The sequence below is a fragment of the Macrobrachium nipponense genome, chromosome 21 (assembly GCF_015104395.2).
Source record: "Macrobrachium nipponense isolate FS-2020 chromosome 21, ASM1510439v2, whole genome shotgun sequence".
NCBI lineage: Eukaryota > Metazoa > Arthropoda > Malacostraca > Decapoda > Palaemonidae > Macrobrachium > Macrobrachium nipponense.
This window is the reverse complement of record NC_087212.1, coordinates 30,403,744-30,414,453: the sequence shown is the minus strand read 5'-3', so window position 1 is coordinate 30,414,453 and position 10,710 is coordinate 30,403,744. Positions and strand designations below refer to the sequence as shown.

The 10,710-nt window shown below is 36.1% G+C and overlaps 1 long non-coding RNA gene across 1 annotated transcript; it reads right to left on the bottom strand.

Annotated features, from left to right (window-relative positions):
• Positions 1–3,355: 3,355 nt before the first annotated feature.
• LOC135197896 (uncharacterized) lies at positions 3,356–6,528 on the bottom strand. The gene is made up of 3 exons (XR_010310677.1): positions 6,338–6,528; positions 5,351–5,511; positions 3,356–5,034 (listed from the first exon to the last, which is right to left on the bottom strand). It is a non-coding gene; the product is annotated as an uncharacterized LOC135197896 (long non-coding RNA).
• Between the last annotated feature and the right edge of the window lie 4,182 nt (positions 6,529–10,710).

The window sequence follows — 10,710 nt, the reverse complement described above, 5'->3', positions numbered from 1 at the left end:
TTCACTCTGAGATGTTAAGAGATTTCTGGATAATCTTGACAGGTGTGGTGGAGAAGATCCTGATGGTTTCTTTCCTTTGTTTAAAAAAATAGTTTATAGTGTGTTGTCTCCCAAGATTAGTAGATTCTATAGATTTATATGTCAACGTAGTATCTTTGCAGATGAACACAAGCTTAGTAATAAAGTGTCTGTTCCAAAGAATAGCAGTACAAATGGAAACAAGAGTAAATTGATTTCTTGTGTGAGTGTGTTGCAGTATGAGATCATATGATATGTGCAGTTTTTTATTTCATATTCACTCATCCATCACCATACTGAATGACCGATTTAGTCCCAGTGCTTGGCCTCTGGCTTATGGCCTGGCATTTCATCCAGATCCTTCGGGCCAACCCTATGATAGCTGATAGTCAGCTCAGTGGGACTTTGCTGAATGGGCTGAAGCTTTAACTATTTTAGGTGTAACTTTTGGCTCACGTCTTATTTTTGAGAAACATCAAATGAAAGTTACAGCAAATGCGGCACGAAAGTTGGATATTGTTCGTAAGGCCTCATATGTGTATAACAGTGATAAAATCAATTACTAGAATACTTTTCTCTGGTGTGGATGTCTGCTTCTGCCAGAGATATTTATCTCTTTAAGACAGAGTGGTTCGTGGCGGTAGGTTTCTGTTTCGTAATAGTAGCAGTTGTGACTTTGGACCATCAAAGGATGGTCTCTTGTTTGTCACTTTTTCGTAGGTTGTATTTCAACAGAGATCTTTCCCATTTGAGCCCTGGTCCTCAATTCCTGCCGAGAGAAACCAGATCTGCCGAACTGCAGCACCAATAGGCAATAAATGTGCCTCGCTGTTGAACTTCTCACACCGTTGGAACTGCAGAAGTTTAAGCGAGGATGCAATGCAATACTACCCTTATACAATTCAACCTGTATTTTAATACTTTACTTAAATTTTCTTTTGTTTATTTATTTGTTAATTTAGCTGGTTTTCTAACAGCTAATCTCTTTCTGTATTCCCATTACCTTTTGTTACTTTGGAAGCTTGAATTTCAAATCAGTGGCCCCTGTGAGCTTGTTCCTTATGAATAGGGCTCATCTTCTGAATAATAATAATAATAATAATATTAATAATAATAATTAAACATACAAAAGGGCAAAGTAACAAGGACTGAAGGGATAAAGCTACCAGATGGGAGCAACATCAAACACATAGATGAGACGGGATACAAATACCTGGGAATAATGGAAGAAGGGGATATAAAACACCAAGAGATGAAGGACACGATCAGGAAAGAATATATGCAGAGACTCAAGGCGATACTCAAGTCAAAACTCAACGACGGAAATATGATAAAAGCCATAAACACATGGGCATTGCCAGTAATCAGATACAGCGCAGAAATAGTGGAATGGACGAAGGCAGAACTCCGCAGCATAGACCAGAAAACTAGGAAACATATGACAATACACATAGCACTAGCAAATACGGACAGACTATACATAACACGAATGGAAGGAGGGACAGAACTACTAAGTATAGAGGACTGCGTCAACATCGAGAACAGAGCACTCGGGCAATATCTGAAAACCAGTGAAGACGAGTGGCTCAAGAGTGCATGGGAAGAAGGACTGATAAAAGCATACGAAGACCCAGAAATATACAAAGACAGGAATGAAAAACAGAACAGAGGACTGGCACAACAAACCAATCCACGGACAATACGTGAGACAGACTAAAGAACTAGCCAGCGATGACACATGGCAATGGCTACAGAGAGGAGAGCTCAAGAAGGAAACTGAAGGAATGATAACAGTGGCACAAGATCAGGCCCTAAGAACTAGATATGTTCAAAGAACGATAGATGGAAATAACATCTCTCCCATTTGTAGGAAGTGCAATACGAAAAATGAAACCATAAACCACATAGCACTTGCACAGAACCAGTACAAAAAGAGACATGATTCAGTGGCAAAAGTCCTCCACTGGATCCTGTGCAAGAAACATCAGCTACTTTGCAGTAATAAGTGGTACGAGCACCAACCTGAAGGAGTGATAGAAAACGATCAGGCAAAGATCCTCTGAGACTATGGTATCAGAACAGATAGGGTGATACGTGCAAATAGACCAGACGAGACCTTGATTGACAAAATCGAGAAGAAAGTATCACTCATTGACGTCGCAATACCATGGGACACCAGAGTTGAAGAGAAAGAGAGGGAAAAATTGGATAAGTATCAAGACCTGAAAAAAGAAATAAGAAGGTTATGGGATATGCCAGTGGAAATTGTACCCATAATCATAGGAACACTAGGCACGATCCCAAGATCCCTGAAAAGGAATCTACAATAACTAGAGGCTGAAGTAGCTCCAGGACTCATGCAGAAGAGTGTGATCCTAGAAACGGCGCACATAGTAAGAAAAGTGATGAACTCCTAAGAAGGCAGGATGCAACCCGGAACCCCACAATATAAATACCACCCAGTCGAATTGGAGGACTGTGATAGACAAAAAAATAAATAAATGAAATAACAATAATAATAATAATGATAATAATAATAATAATAATAATAATAATCGCCTGTTTAATTAATTTACCAAGAGGAACTGTATTCATAGATTTTGATTAAATGAACAGAGCCTTTGTTTATGAATAGTGACTTTATAAAGATTCAATTAAATTCTTTATAAAAGAGGTTTGTATAAATTATGCTTACTGAATAGATAATTATAGTGAAGTGGTGGCAACAGTGATAAGACTAATAAGCATAATTAAGATGATTTTTCCTTCAAAGGGAAACGAGATTTGCATAAGCCGCAAGATCATTTACTCAGATTATTTCATCATGAAGCTACAAAAGAATCGCTCATTGTATATTTAATCGGAAGTGAAATAATGTTGTCATCGAAGGCGTGGAAATAACTCCTTTACAGCGGAATTTTGATATTGTTACTCCCAAAGATGAATCTGACAAAAATCCTTTGAAAGGCAGTCAAACGGGTTTTAAACGGGTCGGGTAGGACATTGGATGCTGTACACAGAGCAAAGATTTTATTATATAGACTCCCTAACTTTATGCATTCTTCTTTGCTGTCTACAATTCCTGCATCAAGTACCTACTTCGTTTTTCAGTCGACATTTAGTTGCAAAAGCTTCTCAATGTCCATCTGCAAGAAGCTATATATAATATATATATATATATATATATATATATATATGTATATATATATATAAATTAAATATTGTGTGTGTGTATTATATATATATATATATATATATATATATATATATTATTATATCAATAAATTTTATCACATCACCGTGATTCATATACGAGCATTAAGCTACGAATGTATTTTAATATCCAATTCGCTCTACCTCGGAAATAATATATTTTCATATATGTTAACCGAAAGGGAATTGTTTAGTTGATAATAAATTCGTCGTCTCCTGGGCTTGAACCACATATACACATATATGTATGAATGTATTATGTTCAGTATATCTAGCTCCTGAGTGGCGAAATTTACATTCTTTTTCTGTCAATTTTTTTTCTATTCCAGGGGTCACCTCTTGGAGATCTGTGAAACACAACCAATTAGTAATTTGAATATAAATTGTTGGCTAGGACTTTGTTGTAATGCACTTTGTGAATTCTTCAAAGGTTTTATGTTGTCCAGTGCAGAGGAAAAGGTACTATTTACGACAAATGATGTAAAGTGAAGCATGTTGTTGCATATTTTTCCTCTCGTTACACTTAACACTTAATTCCTTGTGTATAATATTAATTAATTTTCATGAAAATAACAGTAACCATAATAACAAAACGCTGCATATAAGGCTTTTTGATAACTTCACATTGCCCTCAACAAAGTGCAAGTATCAAATTTAATCATAAAAATGTTTATGCAACTCAAACATACCTTACCACAGTTCTCCAGCTGCAGAAGCGATTAGAATCACTGTAGTATACTACCATCTGCTCTACAGAACTGTTAAATTGATTCTATAAAGAAGCAGCACTGAGCAATACAGAAAGTACAGCTTTGCTGGTTATCTCCCTACTCTAAACATTAACTTTGAATTAGTGGAGAGCTTCAAGCACCTGTAAATTTTGACCATAAGTTGTGAATGATGCTTTAAGGAGTGTATTTCAAAGAAATTGTGGCTTAAAGCCGTGACTTTTTTTTTTTTTTTTTTTTTTTTTTTGCATAGGTCCATTATTAAAACTTTCTCCCCGTTGTGGGGGTGAGGGTAGCGCCGTCAGTGCACTATATTCACTTAAGGTTCCTTGCAGCTTCCTTAGATTCCATTCCATTATGTAAAGGAAACTGCTTGTTTTCGAAGAGTAACTAACTAATTTGGTTTTGCCACCCCTCGATTATTATAGAAGATTCTTTTTTAGTTCACCTACAAAATCGGCAGTGTTTAGGGAGCAATTCTTTTTCAGTTCCATTACTTATTAATAATTCTATGTGTTATTAATCATTCCACTTTTATTGCCGTCAAATCGTAGAAACAGATGTTTAATGGTCAGTCCGGCCTTTTTTATCCCTTTTGTGCAAATTCTTTTTTTTCAGTATTTCATGGCTACGGAATTAACGATGCGTCAGTATTTTGGGTCAGTCCGAGTTCTTCAAATAGTAACGAAAGTGTATACAAAGGATGAATAAGCACTAAGCCGAACTATCATTGCATACACATTTATTGTCAGTCCAATTTGAAAGCAGATAAACCTAACAGTGGCTCATACTTGGATCGATATGTGCGCTGATTCGAGATCCCATCTTAGAGAGAGCTAAGAAGTAAGCAGACTGATTAGCTTAAGAAGAGAATTTTCTTCGCCTCTGTCGTTAACTAAATAAAATTGAAATTAGTTTAATATGAAACAGAATAAATAAAAAACGTGAATAAAACTGTGGTGCTTGATTTGTGGTTGTGTTAAGGAGTCCTAATACCCGAAGAGCAAATCTCAGTTTTTCTTAAGCTTGTGTGTGATGAGTTCGATTATGATGGCGAATATTCCTAGAGTCACCCCTGAAAGATATAAAGAGAGTGCTTGTATGCATATATTTATATCCTCACATCGCACCCTCTTGATTATATTTAAGTGAAAATAAGTTTGTTCTTAGTAAACAGTGATGACTTAGCTCGACCACCTCAAGATAATTCTTTTGAAGTGTGGTCTTTGTAAGGAGCAACTTATTTAACTTCTGACTGTAGATAAACATACAATGAAAAGCTGCAGAATTCTGTGACTAATATTTCGGTTTGATATGCTATGCATCCTCTCCTAAGTTACATTATACTGAAGAATGTATCCACTGAGATGGAAATTCGTGACATAGGTTACCTCCAACGACGAGCAGGAAAATGCCCGCGAGGTCATCCATTGAGAGGACAAGAGATTTGGTGCCGCCTTCCTTGCCCGGTCTGACCATGCAGTGGGAGGCATTCGGGATGGACATCCCGCGGTATCGATTGATCAGGCCGCCTTCTTTCATCATTGTTATCCTGCAATGATTAGAGGTCATTGTTGTCATGATGTCAGCTTCTAATATTGTCAGTTTGATATTATGGAATTGAAACTGTCAAGTCTAGCATCGGGGAACTTTCGAACGTTCATTGCTCAAGTCAGTGACAAGAAGGAATTGGGTTGGTTGGACAGCAACATAAAGGAGATGAATTATAAAGGCCCCCATACACTGAACGAATTTCTGAACGACTGTCTGTATCGTTCGCAAAAACACTGTGTACAGCATGGGCTTGTCTGAATGCAAAAGTGGGCGGAGCTTCGTGCCTGAACGATCTCACCGGGAATCTGTCATGACCAGGTTGCTGGCTTGCGACTAAAGTCTGTCATACACAGATCGTTTAATGTATGGGTTTGTCTGCCGATATAAAGCTATCGCGCGTGTTTCTTCTAGAGATGATTCCATGTCTTCTCGAGACAGAATCTTTGTTCAGACTTGAATCGGTGCGGAGATCGTTCATACTCTATGAATAGAGTGTGCGTGTGTGGGTCGATAACGACAATCGTTCAGACAGTCGTTCAGTGTATGGGAGCCTTAAGGGTCTAAAAGTGGAGCTGGGAACTGGGAGAAACCTCCACAGATCCACTAATTCAACGCCCTTCAGTGCACCACGTGAGGTACATTGACGGTACTTCGCCCCTACGTGTCATTTAATATTATACAGAATTTACAAAGTTCATGGCAAAGAGAAGTTATTTTTATCATCTCGCAACATTGACAAATATTTTTCCGGTGATAAGGAGATAGACATGAATAGCAAGAACAGAAGATAAACAGCTTACGGCAGCTGTCGGTGACAGACTCACAGTTTGTCGAAAAGCGGTATGATGGGGCTATGCTTGGGGAAGGCGAAGGCGAAGTTAGTGGACCAGATGGTTTGCTTGGCTATGTAGTAGTTACATTCCCCAAGCGCGCTAAAGTCATCACTTATTATCTGACGAAGAGGAACACATTGTATTGGTGAAAGTTAGTAAATTGTCTCAATACATGGCAAGTTATGCACATTTTGAAATCCTAAGATCTCTCAAGAAAAGTTAACAGAAGGCTATGTTCTCTATTTCTCTCTACATAAAGAATTATTATATAAAGTAATATATCCATACAAACTTTTTTCATGGAGTAGAAATCACAGAGAACAGCGAATTTCTCCTTTTTTATGCGTTCCCTCACGTCCCAGCTGGCAACAACGAGGAATGCGCCATCATTGATTTTCTTATGTACGCCTGACTCCGAATCCTGTCAAGTAGTAGAGGAAAAAACTGTAATAAATAAAGATTCACTAATCTGATATGAACCATGTCTGACAAATACAATGTCTGGGGACCAGACGCTGCTAGATGTATTATGTTTATTGACATTAAGGACCGTATTTTTCATTTGAACTTCAGATATCACTGATGGATCTCATACGCCTGTAAAAGTAAGCCTTCAGTTATCTGGATTACTCCCAAGGGCCCGTCGAATAACGCCAAAATCTGGATAATGGTGAGTAAAAAATCTATCTTATCCAATGGCAGCTCCATACTCTTCCTCACCTAACTTTATCAATACCTAGGTATCTTGGTCAATACCAAATAACCGTAAACTTTCATTGTGCTTATAAACAACAGCCATCACACTTTAAACTGAGAACTTTATGCAAAAGGCAATTATCTATCTTTTCCCCCATATTTGTAGCAAAATATACTGCATGAATTCGCTTTGAAAAAAATGCAACCCCTTTTTTTCTCTCTCACTAGTAATTGACACAGTTCAGTAGGCAGGTAGCCTACCACGATTTTATGACCATTAATGTATTTCTATACAGCAACTTTCTTTCTTATCAGTTGTTACCATATTGTATTGCCATACATGAGATACAAAATGTATATGCGTGAACTATTGACCTCGGCTATCGTAGGTGTTACACTCATAGTATCCATTTGCTTAAGTCAAATAGCCTATTACGGCTGCATTTAAGGTAGTAAAGGTAATTGTAATGAAATTGTATTTCACTTACAGAATCCATTTATACTGTATTGTTGTTACCTTGATATATATATCATCATGGTACTAGGTATAAAAAAAGACTGATAGTCCCGCCATTTGAATCAGCTCATTGAGCCTGCTAGCGAAAGAATTAGGAGAATAATTTTACAATTGCTGAAAGAAATTAATGAATGAATGAAATTATTGTTTTTTTATTTTTGTACATAAACGTATAACTGGTTTTCAAAAGTAAACTAACATACTTGAAAGGTAGTTTTGAATGAGGAACGTAAAGGCAACGAAAAACGTACGCCGAACATCTGATGTAGGGAGGTTCCATATTCGTTAGCCCAGGGGATTTTGCCGTAGTCGACCAGATCTTGAAGCGAATCAACAGGGATTTCCACCTTAGGCACAGCGAGGAGAGATGTCAAAATGCCTTGATAAGCAGAAATCAAAATAAGAGCCACCAGCATCCATGTTCCCAGAAATATCTTCCCTGTCCACACCATTGGAGGGACATCCACAGCTGGAAAGTAAACAAGGCTCATGTCGACAATTAACTGTATTAGTTAATTTAGTTTCTGTTCTTCGTTTAACCAGTTGGTTCTTATTCCAGATTTATATGGTTCATTAATTTTGTCCTCGTGTCATTTCCTGAAGTAGGCTTTTAAAATTAGAAAACATAGAATGATTTGTGTATGATAGTTTTCGTGTCTGCTTTGAAACTTGCAAAGTCAAAAAGTGAAAAAAAATTAAGCACTGCGTTAATTAGTCCCCTAAGTAAAACAAATTTTAAACCGGAACCTAAACCAATCTAAAATCACCTCCGTTTCACAAGCAAAAATCAGCCTGCTTGTAAATCAAACGATTTGGAAATGAATTTTCATGCCATAGCTCAGTACAGAAATAATTATAACTGGTTCACTTAAGGTAGATTCTTGGGTGATCCCTATGCCTACGAGACGTTAGTTTGGCGGCCGCTGATTGGCTGGGAGCTGCCTACCTCCCGGTACCAGCCAATCAACGGCCACCAAACAAACGTCTCGTAAGAATAAGGCTCATCCGAGAATCTACCTTAAGTGAATCAGTTATAGATGAATCTGTTTGGCGACTATAGTCAGGCTATTTGAAATCATCTTGCAGTTAAAGCAAAAGTATTACTCCAGATATTTTTTTACTAACCCATCTAGTATTTACTGCATGTATTTCTTCCAAAGAATGTCAACATCACACATTATGATCCTATTCATTGTATCATTGTGCAAAATGGTGATGTTAGTATTATGAGGAATTATGGACATTTCAATTTAGATCGTTTTAAGATGTAGGCTACATTCCAGAGCCTATTGGAAAGTATGCTGCCTACTCATCAGTAAGCTTTGAAACTTAGAAGATGTAAGTTTTCTATTTTTGCAAAAGGCAGATTAAGAAATAAGATCAAATACAGATGATTATACCTGTAATTTCAACGAGAAGTTCTGCTGGTGCCGTTCCAGAAAAACTGTGTGATATTTATTACATGAAATGGTTGCAAGTTGAGCAGTAGTAAGACTCTATTGTGAATGTGCATACCGTGAATAAATAAGGTTACTTTTCTATACATACTTTCAGCAAGAAGGAGCTGAATGAGCCAGACTGGCTTGAACGTGACCTGACGTCCTCGTGCACGTTGGTGGCTTTGGCCTATACCAGACTGAGGCTTCAGACCCCAGCGTTGGACCAGGTAGTTGATGGCCAAGCCTATTGTCATGCTCGCTGCCAAAAAGAGCATGATACCCAACCACACCTGAAAAGATTTCGCAAGAACACATCGTTGATAAACATTCGGATGTACTGAACCAGAAAAGATTTCATAATGAGCATTTTTGTGTAAGGATTACAAGAACAGTTGACTGAAACTCAGGTGAATAGGATTTGTTGTTGTTTTGTGTCATTAATTTCGACAGTCAGTGTTCATACTCAAACAGTCAGATAATACATACAACTCCTCTGAAAATAAAAGATTAAAAAAACATTTGAAGAATTCACTAATGAAAATTCACTTCACCAGTAATTGGGTCTGAAGTGTTTGAAGCCCTGGTTAATAAGTACTTTGGTTGTCAATGATAACAAAACTGTTTTGCCTGGAATTTTATCACTTTAAAACGGAAGGCTGGCACCAAGGCCTAAAGAATTCTTTAGACATTGGCTGGCACCTTATGGAGAGCAATCACCAAAGATAATATGCATTTTATTCATTATTTTTTACCTGGGACTCGTCAGTAAGGTTATGCTGAGTCGTAAGGTAGTACCATATCTATGTATGTGGGAATTTGCGTCTTAGTGAAGTTAGATTACCTGAAGATTGTTGCTGACGTATCTATTTTAGGTGATCATAGTACTTGATGTATACTTAGTGCCCGTTAGATTGTTCAAGTTTAAAACCCGTTCAAGATTAATTATTCGAAACGAACTATATTAGTCATCCGCATATTCGATACGAATCTTAGTACTAGTGTGCTAGTCAAAATATGGTAAATATTGATAAAGAAAACATTTTGCTGAATTTTGACTCGTGAAGTAAAAGTTTAGTGTCTGTGATTTCTATCAAAACTGTGGTATCACGTTAGAAAAGTTAGTATGTAAAAAAAAAAAAATATACATTATTCCTATATATATATATATATATATATATATATATATTATAATATATATAATTATATATATATGTATGTATATATATATTATATACATATATCTCCTATATATATATATATATATATATATATATATATATATATATTCTGTATGTATTATATATATATATCATAATCTATATATATAGTATATATATATATATATATATATGATATATGTATATATATATATATATATATTTCTTATATATATATATAAGATATATGATCTATTATATATATATATATATATAATATATATATATATATATATATATATATATATATGTATATATATTACATATATATATACATATATATAATATATATATATATATTATATTCTTCTAATATTATTATTTCAACATTCAGACGAACTGTAAGTATTCAGTGCTTTTGCCATTAAGGTTAAAATTCGATCTCAGGAAGTTTCGACCGAAAAAGCGTAAAATCATATAAATATTCTCTGAAATGACGTCTTCAAGACCAGGTAAAGAAATTGCTCTTCAAATCCTTCATTGACCTGAGGATTG